Source organism: Nicotiana attenuata, unplaced genomic scaffold (genome assembly GCF_001879085.1).
Source record: "Nicotiana attenuata strain UT unplaced genomic scaffold, NIATTr2, whole genome shotgun sequence".
NCBI classification, from domain to species: Eukaryota; Viridiplantae; Streptophyta; class Magnoliopsida; order Solanales; family Solanaceae; genus Nicotiana; species Nicotiana attenuata.
In genome coordinates this window covers 35,580-52,856 of record NW_017670755.1, presented here as the reverse complement: position 1 = coordinate 52,856, position 17,277 = coordinate 35,580, and positions in this window count along the sequence as shown.

The window sequence follows — 17,277 nt, the reverse complement described above, 5'->3', positions numbered from 1 at the left end:
GTTCCAGGTCATCAGGCAACCAAGATCATGGTTGTTGATGAGACTAAGGAAGGTGAAGAAGAACAGGAGAATAAAGGTCATGGTGGCAGAGATATGGATGAGGAATCAACTGTTCAAAATTTCCTCAATGTTGCAAAACAAGGTGGTCTGTCTCCTAGGCAAATTACACAAGTAAAATCTGGGGCTAAAGGTAAAAAAAAAAAGGCAAACAAAAGAGGGTTCATTCCCACAAGAAGGAGGAGTGCAAACTAGGAGAGCTTTATCTAAATCACAAAATCAATAATGGATGCTATAATCTGGAATGTTAGATCAGTGAATACTATGCAGGCATTTGAGAGATTGATATTAATGCATAGGCAACATCATTTTGAATTCATTGGTATTATGGAACCCATGCAACAATCAAACAAAGTGGAGAGATATAGAGCAAGAATAGGACTAGCACAGGCAGTGGTGAATGTGTCAAATAAAATATGGGCATTTATTGATGAAGTGTATGATGTGACAATTCTATACAACATGGTTCAACAGTTGACTTTGAGGCTATTTCATACTGAAACTCATGTTGAGCTTATTCTGACACTCATATATGCAAAATGTGATCCAATAGAAAGAATAGAGCTGTGGGACTCATTGTATGCTATGGCTTCTGATATGACTTCACCTTGGTTAGTAGGAGGTGATTTTAATGTCATTTGGGATGAGGAAGAAAAGTTTGGAGGGCTACCTGTGCATCTAAATGAGATTGATGATTTCAGACACTGCATAAACACTTGTAATCTTTCAGATTTGGGGTTTAAAGGGAGCATTTATACTTGGTGGAATGGGAGATCAGAGGAGGACTGCATTTTTAAAAGGCTTGATAGGTGTCTTGGAAATATGGAATTGCAGCAGACTTTCCCTGGCCTTGAGATCACTCACCTTCCCAAGACAGGCTCAGATCATTGTCCTTTATTATTGAAGTGTGATATAGAAGTTGAACCTGTCAAGAAACCTTTCAAGTTTCTTAATTTCTGGACAAAACATGACAACTTTAGGCTGTTGTTAAAGAGAATTGGACTGCAGATTTTGCTACAAATCCTTTCACCATTCTTAATCACAAGTTAAAGAAACTGAAGAAGGTACTATCCTCATGGAGTAGATCAACATATGGAGATATTTTCCAAAAGATTGCAAGCCTAGAGGAGGTGGTGCTAGTACAGGAAAGGCAATTTGAGGCTTTTCCAACTCAGATGAATAGAGAAAGGCTACATAAAGTGCAAGCAGAAATGATTAAATACCTTGCATTAGAGGAGGAATTTTGGAAACAAAAGGCAGGGATGGCATGGTTCAATGAAGGTGACAGAACTACCAAGTTTTTCCATGCACAAGTAAGAGGCAGAAGAAAGAAATTGCAGCTGAAGAGAATTAAAGACAGAAATGGTAACTCGATTGAGGAGGATGCACTTATAGCAGAAGAGGCAATTAATTTTTTTAAAGACCAATTCACAGAATCTACAGTACCCTCGGTGTTCCATATTATGGATCATATACCTAGGTTAATTGTGGAGGAGCAGAATGAGAAGCTGGTAGCAAATCCTACTAAAGAAGAAGTGAAAAGGGCAGTCTTTGATTTAAATGGAGATTCAGCAGGAGGACCTGATGGCTACACTGGAGCATTCTATCAAACCTGCTGGGATATAGTGGGGGATGACATATATGAAATGGTTCTTGCATTCTTCAATGGTCAGCAATTACCTAAAAGTGTGACTCACACCAACCTAGTTCTACTACCAAAGAAGAAAGAGATTAGTACATTTTCTAATCTGAGGCCTATAAGCCTTAGTAATTTTGTAAACAAGATCTTTTCTAGGGTCATTCATGAAAGATTGGTAGAGTTATTACCTGGTATAATTTCAGAAGAACAAGCAGGCTTTGTGAAAGGGAGGAGTATGGTAGAAAATATTCTGTTAACTCAGGAGATAATAACAGATATTAGGCTTAGAACAAGGGCTGGGCCAAATGTGGTGATCAAACTTGATATGACTAAGGCTTATGACAGGGTATCATGGCTGTTTCTAACCAAGATGCTGAGGAAATTTGGTTTTTGTGAAAGATTCATTGGGTTGATCTTTGACTTGATTGGCAATAACTGGTACTCCATATTAGTTAATGGCCAAGCCCATGGGTTCTTTAAATTTTCTAGAGGTGTTAAGCAAGGAGATCCTTTATCTCCAACATTGTTCATCATAGCAGCTGAAGCACTTTCAATCTAAATTCATTACATCTGAACCTTTATTTCTGTGGATTTGGACTTCCCAAGTGGAGTCCAAAAATTAATCATCTAGCCTATGCATATGATACCATCATCTTTTCCTCATCAGATGCTACATCCTTGAGGTTGGTGATAGAAATCCGTCACTTATATGAAGCTGCTTCAGGTCAGTTGATAAACAGAAGTAAATAAGCTGTATATATGCACCATTCAACTGACGTGGAGGTTGTTAGAAAGGTTGAAAGGATAGCAGGAACAGGGAGGCAGGATTTTCTCTTCACTTATTTGGGATGTCCTATTTTCTATGCAAGGAGGAAACTTGAATATTATCAACCTATGATATCAAAGGTGCTGGACAGGCTACAAGCATGGAAGGGGAAGATGTTATCTATTGGAGGGAGAGCTGTTCTGATTTCTAGTGTTCTGCAAAGTATGCCACTGCACTTGTTGTCTGCAGTGAATCCTCCTAATTATGTGATAAATAGGTTACACAAGATCTTTGCTCAATTTTTTTTGGAGCAGTACTGTGGGAGGACATAGTAGGCATTGGGCATTATGGACTACTTTGTGTATGCCATGTGAGGAAGGAGGGATAAGATTCAGGTCATTACATGATGTCTCCAAAGCATTTTTTTTGCAAGCTCTGGTGGAATTTCAGGACTAAACCTAGTCTATGGAGCTCATTTATGTGTCAGAAATACTGCAAGAAGTTAGATGCAGTAATTGTGCCATGGAGGAGAGGTTCCCATGTATGGAGGAAAATGCTAGAATGCAGAGATTTGATAGAGCATCAGATATTGTGGAAGGTGAGAATGGGATCATCTATGTTTTGGTATGATAACTGAACTGGTATGGGGGCCCTATACTTCCTTGTTCCTCAGAACTTTGGCATAGATGAGGATATAATCAATGTGAATGATCTAGTTGACAATGGAGCTTGGGATAATGATAAGCTACTGCAAACTCTGCCAGAAGATATAGCTATGCACATTATAGAGAACATAAATCCTCCCTCCCAACAAAATATTCTGGATACTCCATTTTGGATGCTTGAAGCTAGAGGTAATTTTTTTTTTGAAGACAGCATGGGAGTACTTGAGAAGGAGACAAGATCCTATGATGACATATAAGATGATATGGGTAAAGGGGCTACCATTAGAAATTTTTTTCTTTATGTGGAAAGTTTGGAAAGCTAAATTGCCTCTTGCTGATTTTATGAAGAAATTAGGCTATCAAATGCCATCTAGATGTTGGTGTTGTGCTGAACCTAAGGAAGAATTACTGATACATCTATTTTTCTCATCTAAAGCTGCTGAAATAGTATGGAAATTTTTCTTAACAAGAGCAGGGATTGACATTACACCAAGCCATCACTAGGTGTTGGACAGCTCCAGTTGTGCCAAGATTGAAGCCAATCATGCAGGCATTACCAGCATGTATTATTTGGGAATTATGGAAAAGGAGGAATAGTTTAAAATATGGGGATGTTGTTTCAGTTAGCATGGTAATATATCAAGTCTCAATAACATTGCAGAAATTGGTACAGCTAAGGAAGCCAGCTAGGTTTAAAGTTTCCTCACAGGTGGTCAAATCTTCTGTACATGATGGAGCAATATTCTCCCAAGTTGAGGTATGATAAAGTAATGTGGGAGCTACCAGAAAGTGGATTGATCAAGGTTAACACTGATGAAGCATGTAGAGGAAATCCAGGAAGAAGTTCTATAGGCTTCTGCTTAAGAGATGAAGAAAGTGACCTCAAATATGCACAGGGCAAGGAGATCAAAGAGGGAACAAATAATGAAGCTGAAGCAACAACAATTGTGGAGGCCTTAAAGAGGTGCAGAACAATGAACTATGATCAGATATGGGTACAGACTGATTCATTGCTGTTGAAAAAAATAATTGAAGGAACATGGAAGCCTCCTTGGTGCATTGTTGATCAGGTAGAAGAGATTTTTAGACTGAAGGGAGAATTTAACTTCAGAATATCACATATATTCAGGAAGGGCAACTCTCTAGCAGATCATCTAGCAAACTATGCTTTAGATGTGGGAGATATTGAATGCTATGAATTTTGGGATCTAGACTCTCAAGGTAGAAGGATTGTGAATGAGGACAAGATGCAATGCCCATATTTGAGAGTCAAGGTGGCAAGGAACTAGGAGACAAAATGGTGATTGGGGGAGAAAGGGAAACTGGAGCTAATAAGGACATCTCTCATGTTCAAATCTATATAGAGGAGTGCATGAGGGAGCACTGTTTTACTAATGTTGTGTTCTTTTTTGCAGGTTCAGCAATACTAGCTGTACTCTATAGTTTAAGGAAACCCCAGGTGGTGGTATTAGTACTAAGTACTCAGTCCATCGGGGAAAAATTAAATTTAGAGTATAGTATAGTAACTAGGAGGGTCACAGTTTCTAAGTCAAAGACTGTGGTATTCAAGGTCAAGAGGGAATCAAAAGGAAGGCTGATAAGGGTGTTACAGTTCATTAATATCATCCTAATACTTGCCAGGAATTGCAAAGCAACACATAGGAGAGCAAGAAACCACAGAAGAAACATACCAGCATCAGATACAAAAAATAAGCAACCAAAGCTATGGTGTCACTCAGACACACAGTCTGCAGACAGCAAAATTCCCACATTGAGGGAATCTTTTCTCAGCTGGATGATGCACCTATGGAAGAAATTAACAAAATACAAGGAGGAATTAAACGCATTACATACAGGGAGTCAGGCTTACAATAAATTAAATACAAGCAAGAAAAAACAAAAGAAGGTGATGAAGGTTAATGGCCTCATGGCAATCTCTAGGGGCAATAAGGTGGAAAATTCGACTGAAGAGCTCACATGCAATCCAAAGGAAGCAGCACAGGGCACTATACTGATTGATGGCATCTCACACGGAGCTTGGGAATCCATGTCCTTCATAGCAAAAGCAGCAGCCAAGATGGACCATTTTCAGACACATAGGCATCTCAACAATCGCATGCAGCAGCTCAATTCAGGCAGAACTATGATGATACAAGCAAGGAACTCAGTAAATATGCAAGATTGGAGAGGACAAGATAAAGAGGAAGACAAAATGAGCATTGAAGAGAACATCTGGGGAATCGTTACTATCGATGTGAGCTACAGACATAAACAAACGGAGAGTACAAATGAAAGATTAAATGCAATAAAGAGGTATATAAATGGTGCAGTACAAGACAACACGTGTACAATGGTAGGGATGAATTTGAAGTGGCTACATTTGCAATACAAGGAGGCGGGATTTTGGATTAATTGTGGCTATTCATGCAAGCCAAATGTGACGCTGGGCAGGACTGTGAGGAAATGGAACTGGGCTACACAAATTGGGCCATATATATGATACACTTAGACTGGGCTACTAAATTCAGGATATTTGGCATACAATGGGCTAGTTTTTATTTTTCTATTTTTAGTGGTAATTATGTGATATCAATTTTGAGTACACTACTCAATTTTGATAATAGGCTACATGTATCATGCAAGGATAATTCTCTACATCTCGTAGATCATTCACACATTTGTATTTTATTTTATTTTTATATAAATAAAAACTAGCCCTAGGCCCTGCCTAGTGGATTGCTAAAAAAAAAAGAAGAGTGAGAGGTAGGTATTTAGAATATTCTGAAACTCTGCCGAAATTCTGGAAAAAAAAGGTCATTTCAAAATGAGCCAAAATTTTCGAGTGCCATGTTCTCGTGTTCCGTCAAATCTGACCGAACTACACGGGTCTGTTTCTCACCAGATGTGAGATACGTAGGCAAACCTCATCGGTTCCGACCCCAATTTTCAAAAAATCCAAAAAAAAAAAAATATTTTCCTTTAGTTCCTTCATTAAAAATCTTTCCTTAGAAAATTAAAAAAAAAAGAGTAATTTTTAAGAGAAAAATGGTTTCCTTCCTTCTAATGTCGTTCATACGAAAAAAGAAAAATCAATAAAAATAAAAATCCAAAATTACGGGTTTCCTTCACTTTGAAGTATTTTTCCAAAAAAAAAAATCATAAACAAAAATCCAAAAATATTCTTTTCTTTTTTAGAAGTCTTTCTTTTGTAAATGTCAATAAAAATTTTGAAAAAAAATTGAAGTCCAAAAATATTTTCGCTTTTCTTTAGAAGTGCTTTTGTAAATAAATAAAAACTCAGAAATCCAAAATATTTTCTTAAAAGTCCCTCTTTCGAAAATTAAGAGGCAACATCCAAAATTCAAAAAATATTTCTTTCTTATTTAGAAAAAGAGAAAACAAATAAAAATTCAAACAAAAATATTTTCTTTTTACTTCTAAAATTCCCATGGTTCAAATCAAAAGCAAATGAATTTTTTTTAGAAGTCTTTCTTGCAAAAAAGCAAAACAAAAAACAAAATCAAAAAATCAAAAAAAAATATTTCCTTTCTTCTTTTAAATTATTTCTTTCGGAAATTCCAAAAAAAAAAGAATAAAAAATTCAATAATGTTTTTCTTTTTCCTTAAAGCTTTCATGGTCTGAGTTTTATAAAAAGTAAAACAAAAAAACAAAAAAGAGTTAGCTTATTTACTCCATTCTCGATCTTCCCGAACTACGCAAGATCTGATTCATGCGGGGCCAAGATACGTAGGCAATCCCCATCGGATTCGATCATAGCTATAAAATAAATTGAGTGAAAAATAAACTTGAAAAAAAAAAGAGAAAGAAAAATTGAGTGAAAAAGAGAAAAAGAAAAATAGTGAAAAAAGAGAAAAAAAGACTGACAGAAATAAAAGAGTGACAAACAAAAAGAGAAAAAGAGAGTGCAAAAAAATAAAATAGAGGCAAAAACAAAACAAAAATCAAGAGTGATTAGAGAAAAACACAGATGAAGAAAAGAGGTCCATACTGAAAGAGTCAGTTAAGGCCGGGATGAAACATGCAACCGTTCAAACACATGGTAGAAGTATTTAACTGTTAGGTGCACTGCATCCCAACGTGCGATTTCCTATATGTTAAATGTTTCAAAACTAACAAGGTTGTTGAATGTGAAAAATTAGCCAGGTATTGGTGGTTGGTTTTGTTGGTAGTCCGGCCTCCCCTCCTTCACAAGATCCAAAGGCACAAATGGCCTCCGCAAGCAACCTACAAAATATCGGTTCTGAGGATAGCCCATCATCGGCTATTCTGTAGCTGGAACCAGCAGCTATTGAAGAGAACAAGATGTTGTGTCTCCGCATATGGGAAATGTGGGACGCCTGGTCTAATGGTAGGGAACCGCCAAGTTCAATCCCTGGGTTCCCTGAGTTGATCCCCAGGTCAGGTGAGGTTACCAATGCTCCTGTGCCTAACCCGCTCATCCCATGTGGGCACCCTCCAATGCCCTCCAATGATCCTAGTATGCTTTCTGTGGTTCGCCCCCAGGCACCGGCTTCAAGGGCAACGCCTCCAATGTTCATCTTTTAGGGTCCACAGCTTCAACCAGAAATAACATATGTGACCCCGTACTCTTTCACTCAACCTTCGGATCTCTCAGTGCAGCAAGGAAAGGTTGTTAAAAATCCCGAGCAAGAGGAAATTGCTTGGAAGATGAAGAGCCTAGAACAAAGCCTGAAAAACATGCAAGGTCTGAGTGGCCAAAAGAGTGTCTCATACTCCGTCCTCTGTATGTTGTCCACTTGCCAGTTGGCTTCAAGATGCCAAAATTTGAAAAGTACGACGGGCATGGAGACCCGGTCGCTCATCTGAAATGATACTGTAACCAGTTAAGGGGTGCTGGTGGAAAAGAAGAGCTGCTAATGGCCTATTTTGGGGAAAGCCTCACCGGAATCGCTTCTGAGTGGTATACGGATCAAGGAATTACTCATTGGCATGTGTGGGATGATATGGCTCGCGATTTTGTCCGCCGGTTCCATTATAATGTGGACATCGCTCCCGACAGAAACTCCTTGTCCAATTTGAAAAAGAAACCGTGGAAAGCTTTCGCGAATATGCTGTCAAATGGCGTGAGCAAGCTGCTAGGGTAAAGCCTCCAATGGACGAAACTGAAACGGTCACGGTTTTTCTGCAACCCAAGAGGCTGACTACTTCCAGAACATGATGTCTTTTGTGGGTAAGCCGTTCGCCGAGGCTATCATAATTGGGGAAATTGTTGAAAACGGTCTAAAAACGGGTCGAATCTTGAGTCATGCTGCTTTTAAGGGCACATCACAGTTTGCTCAGAATGGTTCGGAGGGTTTGATGAACATAAATGCGGTTGAAGAGGGAGCCAGGACGGTTTCAAGCTCGAGGGGGCCCCGCAGGTCATTCAACCAATCATATGTGCCTCCCATCGTCCCACCACACTATTATCCCTTTCAAGATGCTGCTTATGCCGTGGCACCGCCTCCCTATGTGGTGATGAACGCGCAACCTTACCCGCGGCCGCAACATTATACACGAAACCGAGCTCCACCTCCCAAAAAATGCCCATCCTTACCAAGCTCCATATAATCCCCAACCAAATGATCCCCAATACAATCCTCGCCCAAGAGAGCCTTTCAGAAAGAGTCAGTTCACCCCTATTGGTGAATCATATTCAAGCTTGTTCCAAAATTTAATCACGCTAGATCTATTACAGCCAGTGGCCCCGAACCGTCCAAACCCCAAGTCCCCCTCGCACCGAGCTGATGCTATATGTGAATACCACTATGGAGCAGTGGAACACAGGACAGAGGACTGTTGGACCCTCAAAAGGGCAGTTGAAGATTTGATTGAAGTTGAAAGAATTATTTTTCGGGATGAAGAAGCTCCTGATGTGATGAACAATCTGTTGCCTGCCCACAACAACGGGCCCATAGTCGGAATGGTTTGTGAAGATGAGGAATTTGATCCGGCACTGAAGGCAATTGCAGCCATTACCGAGACAGAAGAAAAGCCAAAAAACGGTTGCCAAGCCTGAAAGTTCCCCATCAGACGGGAGTCTCGATAGTCAGTCTTGCTATCCTTTCTGCATCCGGATTATCTCGGGGTGTGATTCGGATGTTCTACTTTATTGTCTTACTTTCCGATGTCAACCCTTCTATCTTCAAAAATTAAAAAAAAGGTAAAACAAACAAAAAAATCAACAAAAAAATCAAATAAAATTAATATTTTATTTTCCAAGAATGTCTCTTCTCTTAGTCTTGTCATTTTCTCATTCTCTTTTTTTCAGTTCTGTTAAATGCAGATTTCAATAACATGACATGCTTGCGAACTTCATGCCTAGATCCCAAAACGCTGTCACACTTCGAAATAATGAATCAAGAGTCGAAATGCAAAGAAGATAAGTTTGAGGAAATAAAACAAGGAGTTGGAACAGTTGAAGGAAAATTGGCTCCAGAGTGGAAAGTTCCCTACATTGCAACAAGAGTACTTCCAAAAGAGTGCGTTGTACTTGGGGCACATCGAAGGAAATGTCTTGAAACAACTGTCAATGCAAATGTAGTCAAAAGGTACTCTGATTGATCCTCCATATAGTTCTAATATTCTCCGGTTGGGATGACGAAGGCTTTCATTCTCGCTACCCAAACACTATCAACCCTTTGCAAACCATTTGAGCTGGCTCCCATTCTTTGATTACCCTCTTTGGAACCTGAAAGTGTTATTGAAAAATGAAGTGAAAAAAAAGAGAAAAAAAACAAATAAGAAAAAGAAAAAAATATTAACAAAAACAAAAAGAAAAGACATAGAAAATGAAAAAAAGAAGAGAAAATATGAAGAAAAAAAAAGAGAGAGGAAAAAGGAAATAAAAGGAAAGGAGAAAGAAAACAACACAAAACAGAAGAAAAACAAAAGAAAATCAAAAACAAAGTTTTCCCTGAACTACGTTCGACTTGATTCCGAAAGGATACGTAGGCAGCCTCTCTCAGGGGTTCATTCACACCAAAATAAAAATCCAAAGTCCCCCAAAAAGTGAAACTGGGGCAGAAGTTATAATGGTTCGGCAATGATCCCGCCCAAAAGGTTCCAAAGTTGTAATTCAATCCAAATTCTTTTTACCCCAAACCTTGTTCAAGTCCTTCTGATCAATGGGCAAAGAGGTTCAAAATGGGAGGATGGAGTTATTTGGATCTGATACAAAAAAATCAGAGGAATAAAATGAGAGAGTCTTATTGGTGAAAACCCACACAGGCACCGTAATGCGATGGTAAGCAGAGAAAATCAAAATGAGAGAGTCTTGATAGTAAAAACCCACACGGGCACTATAAGGCGATGGTGAGAAGAGAAATGAGAGAGGTCAACTAGTGAAACCTGCAAAGGGCCCCACTGATCGAAAAGAAGATCCTCACAGCCATCGGCATCGACAAAATCATGGCAAGGTTTCTCGAATTTTGAAGTAGAAGTTGTGATGAATTTCTAAGAGTCGAACGGTTTAAACAGATTAGGCATCCAGTCTAAAAGATATGTCATGTTCATTGAAGTCCGTATGTACTCCAGATAAGTCCTTCTTTCCTCTCCCCGAAAGGGATACCTCTGGTTTAAATTCATTGTCCTGTCCACTATTTATTTTTCTTTGAATCCCTTTTGGTCTAACTCTATTCCGGAACTGAGACAAAGAAGGAATGGCAAGACTGATTTACAGGGCTTTCGTTTGACACGAGCCAATGTGCAGAAAGGCAACCAGTCTCGTCAGGGGCATCAAGTCGACCCCGACTAGCCATGGCGGCTAATGCTTCGAAATCAAAACTCTTGGAAAGAGAAAATCAAATGGAGCGCCTATAGAGGCAAATGAAGTTGAAAAGGTTGAGTCCCACGTGGCTAACCGTCTCGGCAAAAAGTTGAAGAAGCCAAGGTACCCAAATGCTCAGAAATTAAGATTGGAAGAAAGAAACTAGAAAAGAAAGGCCTACAAAGGCGAAATAAAGTTGGAAAAGGTTAAGTCCCACGCGACTAGCCGTTGCAGCAAAGTTTGAGGAGCCAAAAGTTCCCCAATGTTCCGAAGAACGAAAAAAAGAAAAAAAAAGAGAAAAAAAAAGAAAAAAATCAGAAGGTAAAGGCCTACGAAGGCAAAATAAAGTTCAAAAGGTAGAGTTCCACCGACAAGTCATCATGACAAAGTCTAGAAAAGCCGAAGTTTTCTCCAGAGACAGAAATGCAATCGGTGTTCAGGAAGCAACCAGTTGCAGTTGAAAGGGCCGAAATCAAGTGATCAAAACAATCAAGGCCACAAAATCAACCACTACTTCAAACTAACAATTGTTCTTTGTTTGAAAATTGAAACAGGTGCAATCCAAGCAACCGTGCAAGAAGCAGGTGCAACCAAGAAGGAAAAGAAATGCGCAAGTGCTAGAAACAACTTTGCAGCAAGGAATCAACCCAAAAGGGAAGTTTCCTCCAAATTCTTTCCTGTATTTTTACTAAAAAAAGAGATATGAAAGTTGAAGAAAAAAGAGAAATAAGAAGAAAATTCAAAAAAATGATAATTTAGAATCCCCAGTATCAATCTTTTATGCTTTTCCAACATTAGGGCTCCAATCCCTAAGTTGAGATTTTTAAACATAGGGCCTCCATTCCCTAGTCGCCTTTTACCAACATTAGGGCTCCAATCCCTGAGTTGAGTTTTGATTTTTTAGACATAGGGCCTCCATTCCTTAGTCGCCGTTTGCCAACATTAGGGCTCCAATCCCTGAGTTGAGCTTTTTAGACATAGGGCCTCCATTCCCTAGTCGCCTTTTGCCAACATTAGGGCTCCAATCCCTGAGTTGAGCTTTTTAGACATAGGGCCTCCATTCCCTAGTCGCCTTTTGCCAACATTAGGGCTCCAATCCCTGAGTTGAGCTTTCTAGACATAGGGCCTCCATTCCCTAGTCGCCTTTTGCCAACATTAGGACTCCAATCCCTGAGTTGATATTTTAGATATAGGGCTTCATTCCCTTATCTTTTCCATCCTAGATAGACACAATTCTTGTTTTATTCGGAAAAAAAAATAAAAAAAGAAAAAAGAGAATAAGTTCAGACTTTTGTCACAAATAACTCACGAAATTTTCCTAGTGAAAACTGGGGCAGAAAATTTCGTTTGTTTGTTTGTTTTGGCGTCTGATCAGGTTTGATCTCGAGGCACAGGATCCGAAATTGCCGAAAAATGAGTCTCGGTCCAGAATAAAGAAAAGAAGAAAAAGAACCGAAAAGAAGTGAATTCAAAGTGCTAAAGCAGACAAAGATGCGGACTGCTCAAAATTTGATTGAAGTCACAAGCTTCACATGTCCCGCTTTGTCCAAATGCTGAAGAAAGAAACAGCAGTTGCAACTTGGGAGCATCAAGATTCAGATCGGAGTCCACAGCAAGAACCAGCTATGACTCAAGATCAAGCTTCAAGAGATTTATAGATAGGAATCTTGTATCTCATAGTTGATACGCTTAGCTAGCTTAGTTTTTGATTTTCCTTTTGGTGTAATAAGGAGGTCAGCAAGCAGTAGTAGCAGCAACAACAGTGAAATCACAGCTTCTGGTAGTCCCAGCAACCAAAACTTCCAGAACAACACTGACCTGATTCCTTTATAGCCAAGGATATGTGGGCAACCTCTAAGCAAGGTTCAGTCAGACACTTTTCAAAAAATGCTTCTCATGGAGTGCCAAGCAGGCAAAAATCCCTCATAATTCCTCATTATATCTTTGCCCGAAAACCCTTCGTACCTCCGAGCAAAGAGGGGCAACTGTGAGCACGTGATTTTTGCCTCGCGTGAATTACTCTTACAAAATTCCAAAAATTAGGATTTTTCTTTTAATTATTTGATTTTTAGGAATTATTGCATGACTTTCTGTTTGTTTGCATTTTTGTGTGCATATTTAATTTATGTAATTCATGAAAAAATACAAAAATACATTGCATTGCATTTAAGATCCAATTTTCTATTTTTAGGATAATTAGTTAATTAATGTTACAAAAAATGAAAGAAAATATCAAAAATAGTTCATTCTTGCATTTTTACTCTTTAATTTTCGAAATTGTTATAGTTTTCTCTTATATTTGGGACTTAATTAATCTTTATAAATACTATGAAGGATAATTAGCTTATTTTGGTATATTAATTTAGTTTTGAGAGTTAATTTTGGCTTTGTTTTAATTTGAAAAAAAGAAAAGAAAAGAAGAAATAAAAAGAAAAAGAAAAGCAATAAGCAAGGCTGATTTTTCTTTGGGCCAAAATTGCCAACCCCAAACCCTTGCACCCCTGAAACCGGGTAAAAACCGGCCCAATTCGTCATTACCCAGTCCTGTCCCTTTCCCCAGCCAAACGACATCGTTTTGTTGAGAGCCCTCTTCTGGACCGTTGATCTCATCTCATCCAACGGTCCGTAACTGGTTGATCGTATAATATATATATATATATATATATATATATATATGTCCTAGCCACACACCCTACCCCCTCACTCATCTCTCACAACACACCCCTTCAGAGATCCCCCAAAAACCCTATCCTAGCCGCCCCAAATCCCTCAGCCCTTTTTGATGGCGGCTCAGCCCCAAACCACCACAAACCACTACCAAACTCACCCAGATTAACACCATCGGACCCCCACCACCTCCTCTTCACCAATCTCTACTCCCTTTCCCTCGAATCCTTCTTAAGCTCCTCGAATCTTCGAACGGATCATCAACCCTAAATTCCCAAAAAACTCAAATCATGCGAGTTAGTGAGATTGAGGCCGAAATTGACCTTGTTCATGGGTTTTCGCCTGAAAATACATGATTAAGACCCATTTCGCTCAAAATCGAAGGCTCGAGGATTAGCTTCAAGTTTTGGCCCGTCCAGTGAGGTATCTTTCAGCCTTTGTTCTATTTTTTCTTGCATTTTTGTCTTTTTCATATTTGTTTAAATTCACTTTCGTCTCTTTTCTGCCTCCTCTCTTTGTTTCTTCGTTATGTGTTAATTTCATTTGTTTATTCTGTTTTTGCATGATTAGCTTAATAACAAATTTAGCCTAATTTGTTTTGTTAATTGGTTCATCTCTCTTTCTTTTCTGTTGTAAGTTTCATTTTAAACGGTTGCCGGTTTCTTTTCTTTTTTTCTTCTTTTGAGGAAATTGGATTAGTTTTTTTGGGAATTTCTGTTTATTGTCAATTGGACCTTGAAAATCAAAAAGCCCAATTGAACATTGGACTATAGCGTGTTCGTTAGGCCCTGATCTGATATTGCCTTTGGTCAATGTGAGCCGATTTGATCCGGCAAGGTAATTTTCAGGGGTATGGGGGGTAAATTGGGTAGATCACCTAGGGAATCTTTCCATAACCACCAGAGGAAGCTTCCTAGAAGCTGAAAATAGCCTTACTTGGAGAGCAAGTCAGAAAATGAGGGACTAGGCTGCAAAAATAAAAATTGTGGAAGGATTAAACTCCTTAAAATGTAGAGAATTTATTCCAAAAGTATTTACTCGAAACAAATTCTAATTTAACAAGAAATTTAAATTATTTTTGAATGGTTTTCTAGTGGAGTATATCTATATGTCCACAAGCAGAAGTCAGTTGCCTTTTAATATTATTTTCCTCTCTTTCTCGTTTGTCAAATTTAATCAGAATCATAATTTATAAAAATATAGGGTCTTCGATCAGTTCCTTTTAAATAGATTGGTTCTTAAAAGAATCAAGTACATAAGTTATAATATTATGGACTAAAAAGGGTTATGTATACGGGTAAAACCGGGGTTAATGAGCACCCCGATTTTAGGGTGAGGCAAACAAAGTAAGGACATGACTGCAAGGAATCAGAATCGAAGCCAGGAGCCTCTCGTATCAAGGCCCGAGCAACACTTGTTTTCAGAACCATCGAGAACACCACCCCCACCCCCAGGTGTCCGGTTCGAGTTCAAAGACCTCAGAAAGCATTACCAAACGACCGCGTACGATTAACAAAGGGCCATGATATCTGCGTCCAATCGGATATCACGGCGTGAATCTTGGCCCGTATTGGCAGCAGATCACTGATTAGCAAAAAGGAAGATTTTTACCTTTCTTAGAATTGTACTTAGAATAAAACTCTCTTACTATATAAAGGGGAAGCTGATTATTCAATAGGGACACGGTAACACACATATCAAAGCAATATACATTTGTTTTCTCTGCTTCTAGAAGTTATTCAAAGTTCTTAATTTTGTTCATGTGCGTTAATAAGTGTTTGTTTCTGAATCGAAGGCAGGCTAATTGTTTGTCTTGCAATCGAGCCCGAACTTGGCACTACTACCGGTTTGGACATTTATTCTATCTTTAATTTGAATCATTTAACGCTGCTAATCACTTGTATTGAATTAGCCTACATATCCTTAAAACCGAGTATAAATCCAATTGTTATCCATTTTTAAGGATAAATAGTTTGGCGCCCACCGTGGGGCTAAGGATAATAGTGGTAATTTGATACAAATTTCTATTACATACTCTGTTTTACGCTTGTTCTCTGAGATTTTAATTGCAGGTCCATTTAAGAATATCAAACTCACAATCTGCTCACTTGAACGTTGATGCTAAGTCTGGCCACCATGGCAAAAACATAAATATAGTACCTAGAAAAGAGGTGCCCCCTACTGACCCCAACAGAGTCCTAGTTGCGGACCCAATCAATGCCAACTCACATGTGGCTATCAATGCAAACTTGCCGAACGACCTCGAGAACAACATTCTTGGAGGAGCCCGATCAAAAGCTCGAAGTACATACGACGGTGAAGACGACAGGATCAATCTACGGGCAATCTTCGAAATGCTACAAGCTCAACAGGCAGCGATAGTCCAGCTACAAAATCAAAGCCGTGCGCCCAGCAGAGTTGAGCCTGAACCGTCCTGGGAGAACACTCGAGGAAATGAACAAGTCACGGAAAGGTTGGGTAAAGTTGATCCCGGGACCAATCCCGAAATAATAAAGATGCTTAAGGAACTGAGAAAGCGGGTAGAATCGGGGAAAAAGAAAATTGAGGCCAGCGACAAAAAAGTGAAGACATATAACTCCAGAATTAATCAAATCCCAGAAGCGCCCCCATATAGAAAGGCCTGGACTCCAAGAATTTTTTCCAAAAGCCTTTGCCCTCAAGCACTAACCCCCTAATTCTATTTATTTGTTTGCTATGCTTGCAGATGCTTTTGCAAAAGTACACGCCGGGGACATCAAGGTCAAGACAAAAAAATCGGACCTTTTCAAATAAAACAAAGAGATAACGAAATGCTTAGGGAATTCGTGTTGAGGTTTCAAATGGAACGAATGGACCTGCCTTCGGTTGCGGACCATTGGGCCGTTCATGTGTTCACTCAAGGACTCAACCCCCGAAGCTCTTTGGCTCACAGCAGCTGAAATAGAATTTGACAGAATACCCAGTGGTAACTTGGTCCGACGTCCATAACAGGTAGCAATCAAAAATCAGTGTCTAGGACGATCAGCTCGGGGCCCCCTTCGGGTCAGTTTATCCAATCAGAACTAATGAAAGGTCTAAGAGAGTCATCGATCATGAACCAATACCGAAAAAGAGATCGGTATCAACAGTATAACGGAGATCGAAGGGTAGCGGATCTGGGCGTAACCTTACGAGAAATGAAAAAAGGAACGGTCGAGGCCACAATAGTCGGGGACTCATGAGCAAAAATGATTTTGATAGGTCACTCGGGGCCAGAGAGGCTTCGAGACTATCGGAATATAATTTCAATGTCGATATTTCCAGCATCGTATCTGCCAGCATCGTATTTGCCAGCATCGTATCTGCCATCGGGTGCATCAAAGATACCAAATGGCCTCAGCCATTGTAGTCCGACCCTACCCAGAGAGACCCTAACCTGATATGTAAGTATCATGGCACTCATGGCCACATAACCGAGGACTGTAGACAAATAAGAGAAGAAGTGACCTGGTTATTCAATAACAAGAACCTCCGGGAATTTCTGAGATCAAGCCAAAAATCACTTCAGGAATAGGGACTCCAACAAACAGACCAAACAAGAAGAACCTCAACACGTCATTAACATGATCATTGGTGGAGTCGACGTCCCCCGAGTACCAATGCTAAAACGCACTAAGGTGTCGATCACAAGGGAAAAACAAACCCGGGATTAAA